The sequence below is a fragment of the Neoarius graeffei genome, chromosome 27, assembly GCF_027579695.1.
Source record: "Neoarius graeffei isolate fNeoGra1 chromosome 27, fNeoGra1.pri, whole genome shotgun sequence".
Classification (NCBI taxonomy): Eukaryota; Metazoa; Chordata; class Actinopteri; order Siluriformes; family Ariidae; genus Neoarius; species Neoarius graeffei.
In genome coordinates this window covers 16,013,291-16,026,719 of record NC_083595.1, presented here as the reverse complement: position 1 = coordinate 16,026,719, position 13,429 = coordinate 16,013,291, and the positions used below count along the sequence as shown (strand labels likewise).

At 39.8% G+C, this 13,429-nt stretch overlaps 1 long non-coding RNA gene across 1 annotated transcript; it reads right to left on the bottom strand.

The window, feature by feature from the left end:
- Positions 1 to 6,955: 6,955 nt before the first annotated feature.
- LOC132875116 (uncharacterized) lies at positions 6,956 to 13,271 on the bottom strand. Its single transcript, XR_009651758.1, has 4 exons — positions 13,188 to 13,271; positions 10,787 to 11,046; positions 10,099 to 10,153; positions 6,956 to 7,146 (listed from the first exon to the last, which is right to left on the bottom strand). It is a non-coding gene; the product is annotated as an uncharacterized LOC132875116 (long non-coding RNA).
- Between the last annotated feature and the right edge of the window lie 158 nt (positions 13,272 to 13,429).

The following is a 13,429-nucleotide window of genomic DNA, read 5'->3' as shown; positions in this document are numbered from 1 at the left end:
GTTCGTCAGGCAGTTATTTGAATTGTACAGTAAGTTTCTATTTAGATGATGGTTGAATCACTATTGATTCAATGCTGATAGGGTTGAAAATTCAACGTTGATTCAACCCAAATTCAAGAGGACACTTTCAATATCATTTCAACATTATTTCAATGTTTTCTGCCAAACGCTATTTCAATGTTGATTCAACTGATTTTTGCTATCTGGGACGAAGCTCCAAACTCACCCACAGTCATCAGTCATTTCAGCTTTCCTCCTACAGGGGGCGCAAGAAGACCAGGTCAGCTTACTGTCACTAAGCAGCGCGCACGTTGGAAGTGACTCGTTTACAGCGTTGATTATATCCTCAGCTTCATGTATTTTATATGGCGTAATTGCTCTTTGTAAGCGCCAATCAATAAACAAATATAAAGCTGAAGAAGTACATGAGATTTCACTCGTCCAGGCATAGATGGTACCATGCTCACAACCATTTGCATTCTTAAAGGGGCAAAAATAGAAAGCACTGCTTCAGCACCTTTTTCTGAAACTTAATATCCTTAAACATTTAACCCTTGTGTTATAGCCTACTCGGTCCAGAATAGTACTGTTCATGTATTACTGACTGAGCAGCTGAGACATGAGACATAAAATAATCAATCCTAAAGACACACAAACCACATTTTCATGCTCTTTGTGCAATGAGGCATGCTTGCATGAAGGTAATGCAACAGAGCAAATTTACGTATTTTTTTCTGAAAAGCTCTTGGTGTCAATTGATATTTCACCATACTGACCATTTTTTGCAATTCATATTTCATCTTTTTTCCATAATGTTTTCACATAGTACATATAACCTATGTGTTATTTTTTTTCATGTTCAGAAGATCCTCACATACAGGTGGATACACAGTACATTTCACCAGCGAAAAGTCAACTCTGAAAATGTTTAAGCATCACTAAATAATCAATACTACATCAACAAATAGGTTACTATTTCTATGTGTCTGTGCTAGCTTTTTGTTTTGCAGTCAAAAAAGAAATAGATAACCAACACACACACACACACACACACACACACACACACACACACACACACACACACACACACACTCCTATTAAAATTCTCTTCCCAACCTTCTAAAATACATCTATCACTCTAGGTTTATAGATTAGTTCCCCCAGCTTCTAATTAATTTAGTTTATTTATTAGATTAAATTGATGTCAAATCCAACACGTTGAAGATACACTATATGGCCAAAAGTTTGTGGACAACTGACCATCACATTCATGTGTGCTTTTTGAACATCTCATTCCAGAGATAGTCCTCCTTTGCTGTTATAATAGCCTCCACTCTTCTGGGAAGGCTTCCCACTAGGTTTGTGCTCAGTCAGCCATAAGAGCATTAGTGAGGTCAGGCACTGATGTCAGGCGAGGAGGTTTGGTGCTCAGTCAGCATCGCTATTCATCCCAAAGATGTTCAGTGGGATTGAGGTCTCTGTGAAGGACACTTGAGATGTTTCACTCCAACCTTGGTAAACCATGTCTTCATGGACCTCACTAGTATTTGCACAGGGGCATTATCCTGCTGGAACAGGTTTTGGGCCACTTAATTTCAGTGAAGGGAAATTGTAATGCTACAGCATCCAACTTTGTGGCAACAGTTTGTATGTGATGGTCAGATGTCTACATGCTTATGACAATAAATAAATACATATATATATATATATATATATATATATATATATATATATATATATATATATATATATATATATATATATATATATATAATCTGTAGCTGCTTATCCTGTCCTACAGGTTCGCAGGCAAGCTGGAGCCTATCCCAGCTGACTATGGGCGAGAGGTGGGGTACACCCTGGACAAGTTGCCAGGCCATCGCAGGGCTAACACAGACAACCACGCCAATTCACAGCCACCAATTAGCCTAACCTGCATGCTTTTGGGGAAACCGGAGCAAACCCACGCGGAGAGTATGCAAACTCCACACAGAAAGGCCCTCGCCGGCCGCTGGGCTCGAACCCAGGACCTTCTTGCTGTGAGGTGACAGTGCTAACCACTGTCATAAAGAATAAGCATGCAGCTAATATGCATATGTATATTAGCATATACATATGCATACACAGGAACACACAAACACTAATTGAAGCATGCAGCTAATATGCATATGTATATGCATATTAGCATATACATATGCATACACAGGAACACACAAACACTAATTGAAAACCAGATAGGCAGCACCATGTGAAGTTTTTCAAGTCTATCATCATGCCACGCCACTTGCAAACAATAAACACTTGCTGCTAATAAGTTCTTTTGCTCAACTCAGGGAACATACAACATGCAGTTCTGTCATTTGTTCCATTGTATGACTTGTACTTTGTACCTTAATTGGAATGTATGCATATGTCTTGCTTCTTCCTCCTAATGAAAAAAAAAAATCATTTCAAGAACTTACCCACTTCATCCTTCACTCCACCATCCTTCTCAAAATGTACCTTGTAAAGTTGTTTCCTTTTGTGTATGCTGACTTTTCAGCAGCCTTTTTATTATTGCAACACCAGCAGAATTGATGTTTGTATAGATCCTGCCAGGTTCTGCTAGATTGCCTGTCGAACAATGCAATCAGGCCAACAGAGGAAGAAATATTGTAGATTCCTTCCTCTTGCTAAAATGTGAAAACTGTTTTCTACCACTAGTGTTGGAAAGCTGGTCAACTTTTTGAACTACAATGGAAATTAAAAAGAAAGAAAGAAAGAAAGAAAGAAAGAAAGAAAGAACCTCCCTGACCCTTTATTGCCCTTATTGACATCTTCACACCGCTTCTTGCTCTCACATGTTCAAGGTGTTGATCATAATAGGGCATAGCTGACTTGTAATTATAAAAATGAGATCATGTGATTGGTTTCTTTTAAATGGAAGAAAATGTCCTTATTAAGAGACTCTAAAGTCTTTTTTTTACTTCTTTAAAAATTCAAAGGTCAAATTTTATTTCTTACTGTTTCAAATAACTTGGAAAATGATTAATTTTAATTTCAATTATTAAAATAAATATTGTTTAAGCAATTGCATCAGCACAAGTGTATTACAGTCACTTTAATCGGAACTTGTTCTTGAGTCTAAGATTCCTGTTCTTGGCTGTCAGGAGTGGAACCCAATGTGGTCTTCTACTGTTGCATGCTGAGATCCTTTTCTACTCACCGTGATTGTAAAGAGTGATTATATGAGTTACTATATCCTTCCTGGCAGCTCAAACCAATCTGGGGTGGGTTTCCCAAAAGCCCCTTAATGCTAAGGGCATCGATGCTTTTGGAAAACTCAGGCCTGGCCATTTTCCTCTAACCTCTCGTCAAAAGGTGTTTCCATGCACAGAACTGTTGCTCACTCAATGTTTTTTTTTTTATTTGTTTTGCGCACCATTCTGTGTAAACTCTAGAAACTGTTGTGTGTGAAAACTTCAGGAGATCAGCAGTTTCTGAAATACTCAAATCAGTCCATCTGGCACCAACACCCATGCCTCAGTGAAAGTCACAGAGATCACAATTTTTCCCATTCTGATGTTTGAAGTGAATGTTAACTGAAGCTCTTGATTTGTATCTGCATCATTTTAAGTATTGTGCTGCTGTCAAGGGATTGGCTGATTAGATAACTGCATAAAACAGCAGGTGTATGGGTGCTCCTAATAAAGTGGCTGGTGAGTGTTTGTGGATAAGTAAACCCATTTGGAAAATTGTGGCCGTGTAGACTGCTTGGCTGTGGTTCATGCATAGGCATCCTATCAGTCTTTTTATAGACACTCTCCAGTGCCCCTTCTCTCCATTGGTTTGAAAGCAACCACAAGCATACTGATATAAACTATCCATTGTCATTAGGAACTGGTGTAATTGTTTTTGCTATGAAGGAAGACATCAGATGTCTACCCTGCTAATGAGATGTACATTACCAGTCAAAAGTTTGTACACCCCTCCTCATTCATAGGTTTTTCTGCATTTTGACTATTGTCTACATTGTAGAACAATACTGAAGCTATCAAAACTATAAAATAGCATATGGGACATATATGGAATTATGTGGAAAACAAAAATGTATTAAAAACATGCACAACATTTCATAGTTTAGATTCTTCAAAGTAGCTAGCGTTTACCTTGATGGTGCTTTGCACACTATTGACATTATCTTAACCAGGCCAGCTTCATGAGGTAGTCAACTGAAATGCTTTTCAATTAACAGGTGTGCCTTGCCAAAAGTTAATTAGTGGATGAGTTTCTTGCCTTCATAATGCACTTGAGATCAAACCATAAATAGTAAATAATAACAATACATTAAATAGCCCTAGTCAATGACAACTGTAGTAATCCATATTATGTCAAGAACCGCTCAACTAAGTAAAGAGAAACAATATCCATCATTTCTTTAAGACATGAAGTGTCTTTTAATTAAGAAAAATAAAGAAAAAACATTTAATTAGACGGTATGTTCAAACTTTTGACTGGTACTGTAGGTTGGGTTTCCGGTCAAGAAGTGTGAGGTAATGCTAGCTTGCCAATGCAGTACAACATAGTTTAAGTACTGTACTTTTATCATCTATTTCAAAATAAAGTTAATGAACAACCTGCTTCCTTTTCTTGAAAGAGATGCCATGACAATCCTTAGTAAACTGAACATTAAATACATTCTGATGGCCACCACTGATTCACGTGGCATGGATTCAACACAGCAGAACATGGCTTTGTGGACATGGGAGGGAATGGGTGGGGGCTGGAATGGAGGTTGAATTCCAGGAATTAAAAAAAAAAATTCCAATATTATACAGTACTTCATCGGCAAATCTTTACTGTAATGCACCTTTCATTTTTTAAATTTGACATACAAATTCTCATATAGTCCTCATATTATCAAAGTATATTTTCATGCTAGTATTTTGCATTAAAGAATTTACTTAATGAACACCTCATCTCATTATCTCTAGCCGCTTTATCCTGTTCTACAGGGTCGCAGGCAAGCTGGAGCCTATCCCAGCTGACTACAGGTGAAAGGCGGGGTACACCCTGGACAAGTCGCCAGGTCATCACAGGACTGACACATAGATACAGACAACCATTCACACTCACGGTCAATTTAGAGTCACCAGTTAACCTAACCTGCATGTCTTTGGACTGTGGGGGAAACCGGAGCACCCGGAGGAAACCCACACGGACAACATGCAAACTCCGCACAGAAAGGCCCTCACCGGCCACGGGGCTCGAACCTGGACCTTCTTGCTGTGAGGCGACAGCGCTAACCACTACACCACCATGCCACCCCTTAATGAACATAATGATGAAATTCAAGAATGACCCAATCATTTCAACAACCCTGCCATAGAGACTTTTCTTAGGCTTAAATTTGTCTTATGTTTTCCACATGTTTTCCCAGAACTGAATAATTAGTCTTAGACAGCTTTAAAATAAATAAATAAAAAGTGAAAATTACACTACATTTTTTCATTGCTCAGCGGTTCAGGTTTTGTCAAGTTGTCACACTTATTTGTATAGCGCTTTTAAAAATAGACATTGTCACAAAGCAGCTTCACAGAAAATTAAAGACTTTAAACATGAGCTCGTCCCTCAGATGATATGAAGAAACCTTGAGAGGAACCAGATTCAAACGGGAACCCATCCTCATTTGGGTGATAACATAGCATGATTATAAATAATTTGCTTCTTGTATCCTATATAGTCACAAAGTTTAATTGTATAACCAGGAAAATCATTATAATTTTAACAAGTCTGTTTTGTTGACATTATAAACTGTTCATTGATGGACAGTGTTGTGTGACTGACTGTTCATGACAACTGCAGTCCTAATTTTCTCCTGCCAGTTGTAGTCCTCAGCCATAAATGCATTACTGCAAGTGTCCAGAGCCATCTTCCAAGTGTGACTAAAGTTTTGTTCCAACTTTAGTCCAACTTCCAAGTTTTGTGCTGCTTACAGCAAGTTATGGCTCTTCACCCACTGGCCTTCAATACAAAAGATTTTTTGAATAGTAGCCATGAATTCTAGCTTTGTGAAGTGCTCATTGAATTCTGTTGTCATCCATCCCTGTCAGTCAGCATCAGTGTACAGCTGTTGTTTCTCTTTGGTGTGATTCCTCTTCTGTCTTTTTTTTTGTCTGCATAACCTACTTTTGAGATTGAACCTCCATGAAACAGTGTAATTTTCGAGTTTTTGTGACTGATGCCCTTGCAATTTAGGCACCCAAAATTTGGCCTCTTTGAAACCCATACTTGTTAGTTGTGCATTTATAGCTGATACATGCCACTAGTTGTACTAATACAGTTGTCTATGACTCACCTTTGCAGCTGTGTTTGTAATTGTGATTTAGTGACTACTATACAAAAGGTCCTTTTATCAGCTACTGAGAATGAAACACATTAGCAGGGAGGTCATGGGAAACCATGGCCTAAAGGTTAGAGAAGTAGATTTGGGACTAAAAGGTTGCTGGTTCAATTCCCTAGACCATCAGGGATGGCTGAAGTGAATGTAAGTGAATGACTTGAGGAAGGCACCCAACTGCTACCTGGGTGCTCTTGGTATAAGGATCACTCTGGATAAGGGTGTCTGCTAAATGCTTGTACTGTGATAATGAGCACCTCTCAAGATTATTCAAAAGTGAATCACAGGAAACATTTGGTGGAGGTTATTGCAGCTAAAGGAGATTGTTCCTAACTGACCTCTGTTGTTCAGGCAGAAAGTGTTGGTCTGTTATTATAACTTGGAAGAAAATCAGAACAAATTTTATGAACAATTAACATAGAAATTCATGAAGACAAATCCATTAAGACAAAGAAATACATGTTTAGTACTGTGGTACCCAACATGCAGAATACCTGCTTTGCTGTCTGACTATGCCACCTCCAGATAAAGGGCAGGAGAAACCCCTAATCTTTCTTAAGGTACAGTGTGGCTGGTTCTAGGCCTTCCTCACAAAGGGACAGTTGACAAGAAGCATATGTATATATAAACAATTCAAATTTATGACAAATTAGTATAAACACAGTCAGAGCATATTAAAATGGAGAGTACTGCAGATGATAACCAGCTGATTCTCCTCAAAGTAGAAAAGTCAGATTGGCACATGCAGCTCCCATCTTAGGAGACCCCTGGTGAGAGACAGAAAAGGAGACCATAAACCCAACACCAAACAAAGCACGCAACACAAGCACTACACACCAATACAGTGTTCCCTCAGTGTGCCCCCCAAGAAGAAAAGGAACAGTAAACCAGCTCCCACCACCATTAATAGCATGGGATGCTAGATTAACTATAAATACTGCAGTAGGAATGGACTGATTGACAAAATCCAGCAAGCATACAGGGCAGGTAAAGGAATCAAACAAAACTAAAAAGCCAAAGAAAACATATGAAATAACAGTAAAATAGAATCAGTAAAACAGTCACTGGCCTGGTGTCCCTTTTAAAAGGGAACAAGGCATATTAGTTCCCAGGTTCATTTAACAGCACAGCATATATCCAAAAAAATTAAAAAAAAAAAAAAGCCCCCCCACACACATGACCAGCAAATATAGGCCTTCTTTGGACAAATGCTCAATACTTCTACAGCACCATAACACAGGAACGGATAAGGTAACATTCCAATACTACAAATTCAAAAAACAGTGTAAACACTGTAGGTATCATGCCGCCATCTTGTGTCTAAGAACTACAACTCCCAGCCAACTTCCGCGTTGACTACGTCACGCCTGGGCGGGACACTTACATCACATCTTTCAGCATTCCAAGAAAAAGAGTTGGAACCCAGCCATCTTCGCTCTTTCGCGTCGGACTCCAAGCGAGACTGACCAGAAGAAGAGTACTCACCATCAGACGTCTAAACCGCGCGTTTTCTTCTCTATCTAACCCTGATCAAGTTAGATTTTGGAAACACGTGATCATCAACTCAAGCGAGTTATTAAACTGGTTTGCAAGTATAATTTTTCTTTTAAAGCGTACGCAACTGCAAGTGAAAGCAGTTTCTTTCTTTTAAATCCATGCACGGTACTGAACAAAGACTGTTCGTCTCATCAACTACGAAGATCTCCAGAGAAAACTTCTCTCTTCCTCACCGAAGCGCAAACTTCCTCTCCGAGATCCACTTCTCCAGTAAGACTGTGCTTCCTACAAAGGCGAGACTTTTGCAGTAAGAAAGGCATTGGGCAGAAGTTTAAGTCTTAGGAATTAGTTATTCACTTAATGTGAAGTTATATGAAGTTAAATGAAGTGTACACTGAATTTTGGTTCTCTATCATTTGTTTGTTGATTTAAAATTGGTTAATCCATAAGTTTTTGCATGTCTCTCTCTCCCTTTTAACATTCTAATTCATTACTTATACATCTGGGTTTCACACGTGTTCTAGCTGGCAAAAGCTAAATTCCTTTGTCCGACAAAGGAAGCATGTGTCCCTCACCCACTAGGCCTTAAAACTGAGTTCCTGTATCTCAGTCTTAGACAAAATCATAAGTATTGTTTTCAATTCAACCTTATAGCAAATTCTCCTGTGCCTACATTTAAAGCCATATATACATATATCTATATCACGGATGACCGTTTGAATGTATTTTAATTGTTAATTTTAGCTTTTAACACAGGTGGCATACTAGGCCTGAAAAGCACATGGTAGCTAGCATTCCTTTGTCTAGTTAGCCTTCAAAGCTAATCACTTGGAAAGCACGTGACTAGCTAGAAATTCTTTTGTTCAGTTAGCTCACAAGCTAAAACTGCTTACACACACACACACACACACACACACACACACACACACACACACACACTTTGTTTACAGAAGATTCAATTCTGCTGCTATTAAATTGTTCAATTTTTCCTTTTCTTTTTATTAAAATTTTTATTATCTTTGTTATAATAAACTCCATTATTATTGAAATTGTGTGTGGTGTCTATCTGCTGTTTCGATACTTTGAAGTGGCCCAATCACAAAGAATTCAAGGAAAGGTGTAGATCATTTGTAATATGGTAAGTGATCAATAATAATTTGGAAGATACCATTTTAGCTGTCTGGTAATTTACCCAGGATCAATGGTATGATTCACTAAATGATTCACTAAATGATTCATTTAACGATTCACTAAATGATTCACTTCAAACGATTCAAATGAGACTGATTCTATGGTATGATTCAATTCAAATGAGTCAAATTAAACGATTCAATAGGATTGATTCATTTTGATTATTAACCTTCAAATTTAATGAGACTGATTTCATGTAATTATTAAAGATTGATCACTTATCCAATCCTAAATACACAAAATCATTAATTACACCTACAACACATTTTAAATACCAGTATAAAACAAATAAAAATGCACACAAATATATAAATTTACCAGTGTGTAGCGAAGGCCAGGCAATAAATATAAATTTTGGTAGTTGACTACGCCAGTCTGGGGGTACATGTTCTACAAACTGATCGCGAAGTAAGACTATGGAATTAGGCACACCATCTGGAGCCCGTTGTTTCACTTGCTCCATCAAAGCCAGGGAGAACTCCTGCAACGTTTTGCCTTCCTGCTGCTGTCTGGCAAAGAAAGCTTGTTGCAAGGTAACATATGATTGAGAGAGACCATAAAGCTCTTGTAAAATAGCCCAAACCTTGGCGGGATCTCTTCGTTCTATACTAGGCCGATACTTAATTTCCTGCTTTGCTTCCCCTTCCAAATGATCAAAGATGAAGAAGGCTTTATCAGCCTCAGATATGTGCCGCGCTCGCATACATGCCTGTATCTCCTCAGTCCACTCCTCCAGCCCTATGCCGGTTTTCCCATTGAACATGGGGCACTTCTGCTCACGGGGTATAACAACTAACCGCTCTGTTACCGGAGTGCTGGTTCCTGCCGTTGGCACTGAACCAGCTGCCACAGGTGTAGGCGGGATTGGGTTGGAGCTCATTTGAGGGGCCGTTTGCTCTTGATGCAAGCGCTCATTGTCTGCCTGCAGCTGTGCAACCATTTCCCGTAACTGCTGCATTTCCTCCTCCATAACTGGAGGAGCCGAAATGTCAGGGCTATAGCAAATTATGCAAAAACAAAAACAGTCCTACCTTAGGCCAGGTACCAGTTGTTCCTGAAAATCGCAGCTGCTGCCTTGTCTCCCTACTACACACAACCACACAGCAAATACCAAACAAATTCAGAAAGAAAGAAAAAGGAATGAAAAAAGCAAACAAAACAAAAACAAATAAACACATCTCTCCAGCCTTACTGAGTGATATCCTGCTGACTACGCCAAATTGTAGCAAAGGCCAGGCAATAAATATAAGTTTTGGTAGTCGACTACGCCAGTCTGGGGGTTATGTTCCCAGACACCATTAACCAGTTACTAAGACATTAACCATGACAAGCAAATAGACACAGGTTCAAACACTCTTAGGCCAGGAAGGTATGTTCCACACAAAATATTTATTACAACACATAGATAACAACCACTGATAAAACAAATACAGGTTTTAAAACAACAACCACTCACACCTCACTTAAACATACTCCAGATGACCCGGGACACTGCACATACATAATAGCCATTTAGCCATGGTACCTACTGCTTACTTTAATAAATGAGACTAGGACAGAGCTAAGGCTTACCAAGCGCACCAGGCTGACAGACAACAAAAAGAGAAAAGGGGCAGAGGCCCAGAAAAGAAACACAACAAACAAAAATCACAGCACACAACAAAATCACAACACACAACAAAATCACAACACACAACTATAAAACAAAGCAAAAATCACCCGTTGTGCACACAGCAAAGGAAAAGGTGAGAAGGCTCCACCACCTCTAGGTCAGCCGAGGACCCGCCTGGATTGCTACACTCCTGTCCAAAAAGGGAGAGAAAAATACACAGATCAGGCAAATACCTACAGCAGCTACTGGCATTCTAAAGGGTTAAATACACTTAGAGCACAATAATGTGACTTAACTTTCCTCGCAGCTAGAGCTGAACGTTGTCCTGAAGCGCTCCCACTGGACGGAAAAAAAAAATACAGCTACCCTGGTCACAGGAGGCAAAGTTAGACGGGTCATACAGATCCACGAGCATACATACACTCTTTCTACATGTACTTAACTGGCATCGTGCCCAAACACACCATACACATCCACCCACAAACACACACAAGACAAAAGAACACCACAGGCACGGCTACATTAGCCCACTCTGTAGTACGTTTCACAAACAAAACAAATAAGCAAAACCAAAAAGAAAACTACAGACACAACTGGCACTTAACAATTACTACAACTTGGCCGCTTTGCACCAAACCCCCCCAAGTATGCAGTAGCCTACAGGCTAACAGCAACTGTGAAGCAGCAGCAAGCAAGCCGAACAGCCACCATTTGTAAGTGGACAATCAAACGGGAGACAAAACAGCAGCAGCAAAAGTTATGGGCACAGTAGGCAAACAGCTTCCAGCATATGCAGATCACGCAAACAATGCTTCCGCTCCACTACGGACCAGGAAGCATACCTGTCAACCCTCCCGTTTTTCCCGGGAAATCCTTTATTTTGACTTATTTCCCGCTGTCTTCCCGTTTTTTTATTTTCCCGAAAATATCCCGTATTTTCACATTATATAAAAGTCGGTAGGTCCAGAATTCATGACGCGCCTCTGACAGGAGTTTACAGCAGGAAGTCGGGCCATGAATTCACGTCCCCGCCCTCTCCAGTACAGCAGGTGGCAGTCTAGTAATTACACACTGATTTTAATTGCATGTCTGTGAAGAAGACTGTCAGAACCATAACGCTAGTCTGACCAAGGTCACTGCTCGGAACTTCTCACAAAACTAAAAGATGGTCGTAATTCTTTCCTCAGGCAGGGCTTGAAGTGGGCCGGAACGCACCGGAACTGCGTTCCTGCACTTCTTTATTTTCACCAGAGTGGCAGCGCAGTTGTGTGCGAAGTTTCCCCATTTGTTTGTCTGGCACTGCCTCAACCACAGGCTTGGATTAGCAGTTGGGGATGTTTTAAAGCAGATCAATGGTATGAACAACTTTAAGATCTTCTTCAACAAGCTGTACAGCCTTTATCACGCTTCGCCAAAAAATCAGCGCGAGCTGAGCAGCTGTGCGCAGCGCGTTGAGCAGCGCCTTCTTGTTATTGGCCGCGTCCTTTCCGTGCGCTGGGTCGCATCCGGTGAGCGCACCGTGAGAGCGGTTTGGTGATTAGTGAACTTAGTTAAACTTAAAGGTGTTTATGTATGTGATTAGTAAACTTAAAAGGTGTTAAACCTTCTTTTGCTTTTCTTTTAGTGCAATACGTGCACTAATTACTCATTTTTTTTTATTTTTGAAACTTAAAGTAATGTTGTGATGACTTGTTTTTATTAGTTTAAACTTAATATGATGCAATGTTTTTCTGTTGTTCTTAAGGTTATCAACCTAATCAAGCCCTAATCAACCCCTTCATCACCTTTGAACTTCAATAAAAAACAAAAAAGGGGAGAAACTGAGTGTTCCTTGTGTGACCAAAGCTCTTTTGAAGTTGGGGCACAAAACTGGGGAAAATCATACACAACTTGACAATATGGTTGTGGTTCTTAGTTCTGACTTGTTTTTACTCCAGCTGTCTACAAACTAAGACACTTCGTTCAAAAATAATATCTCAGAGAGTCATTGTGAAAACACATCTGTCCAAACAACAAATACTGTAGCACAACAACAGATGAAAAGAGTAGAGCATTGTCCTTATGAGCCAAGTTTTGCAAACTGCGTGAAGGCAATACAAAAACTGAAGTTTTCAATTAAAAAATTTGAACTTTATTTGAACTTATTTGAATGACCGGGATGGCATTGTCAGAAAATCAGGGTTCCTGCACTTCTTTTTTTTCCACTTCAAGCGCTGTCCTCAGGGAGCGAGTTTCAGTAGATGGCGAGACTAGAGACATGAATAAAGAAAGGAGCGAGGCAAAACCAAAAAAGGTGTATTGCCGCTACTTGCCCAAATGGCAAGACGAATTTAATTTTGTGAAGAAAAGTCAGTTCGATTACCGACTTTCCGAAATTTTCGGAAATTTCGACTTTCCGAAATGTTCCCTTATTTTGAGTTAAAAATCTGGGAAATATCCCTTTTTTTCAAACCTCAAAGTTGACAGGTATGCCAGGAAGAAAAAAAAAACTCAGAAGCCAGTACGTACTCCGACTAAATCAGACAGGCACATGAACAGTGCTCCACTAGACCAGAGAGAGAGAAAGCAACCTCCGGAGCCAGTGCATACTCCTGAGGGCAAGGAGTTTCCCTCCTGTTGTAGAGTAACTAATGTAAGCACAGCAGCAACTGAAAGTTGAACAAGGCTGCTCCGCACGTCCCACCGCATCAACCAGGAACTAACAGCCCCCTACCATCACAACACGCACCACTTCCTTAAATAGTCCAGAG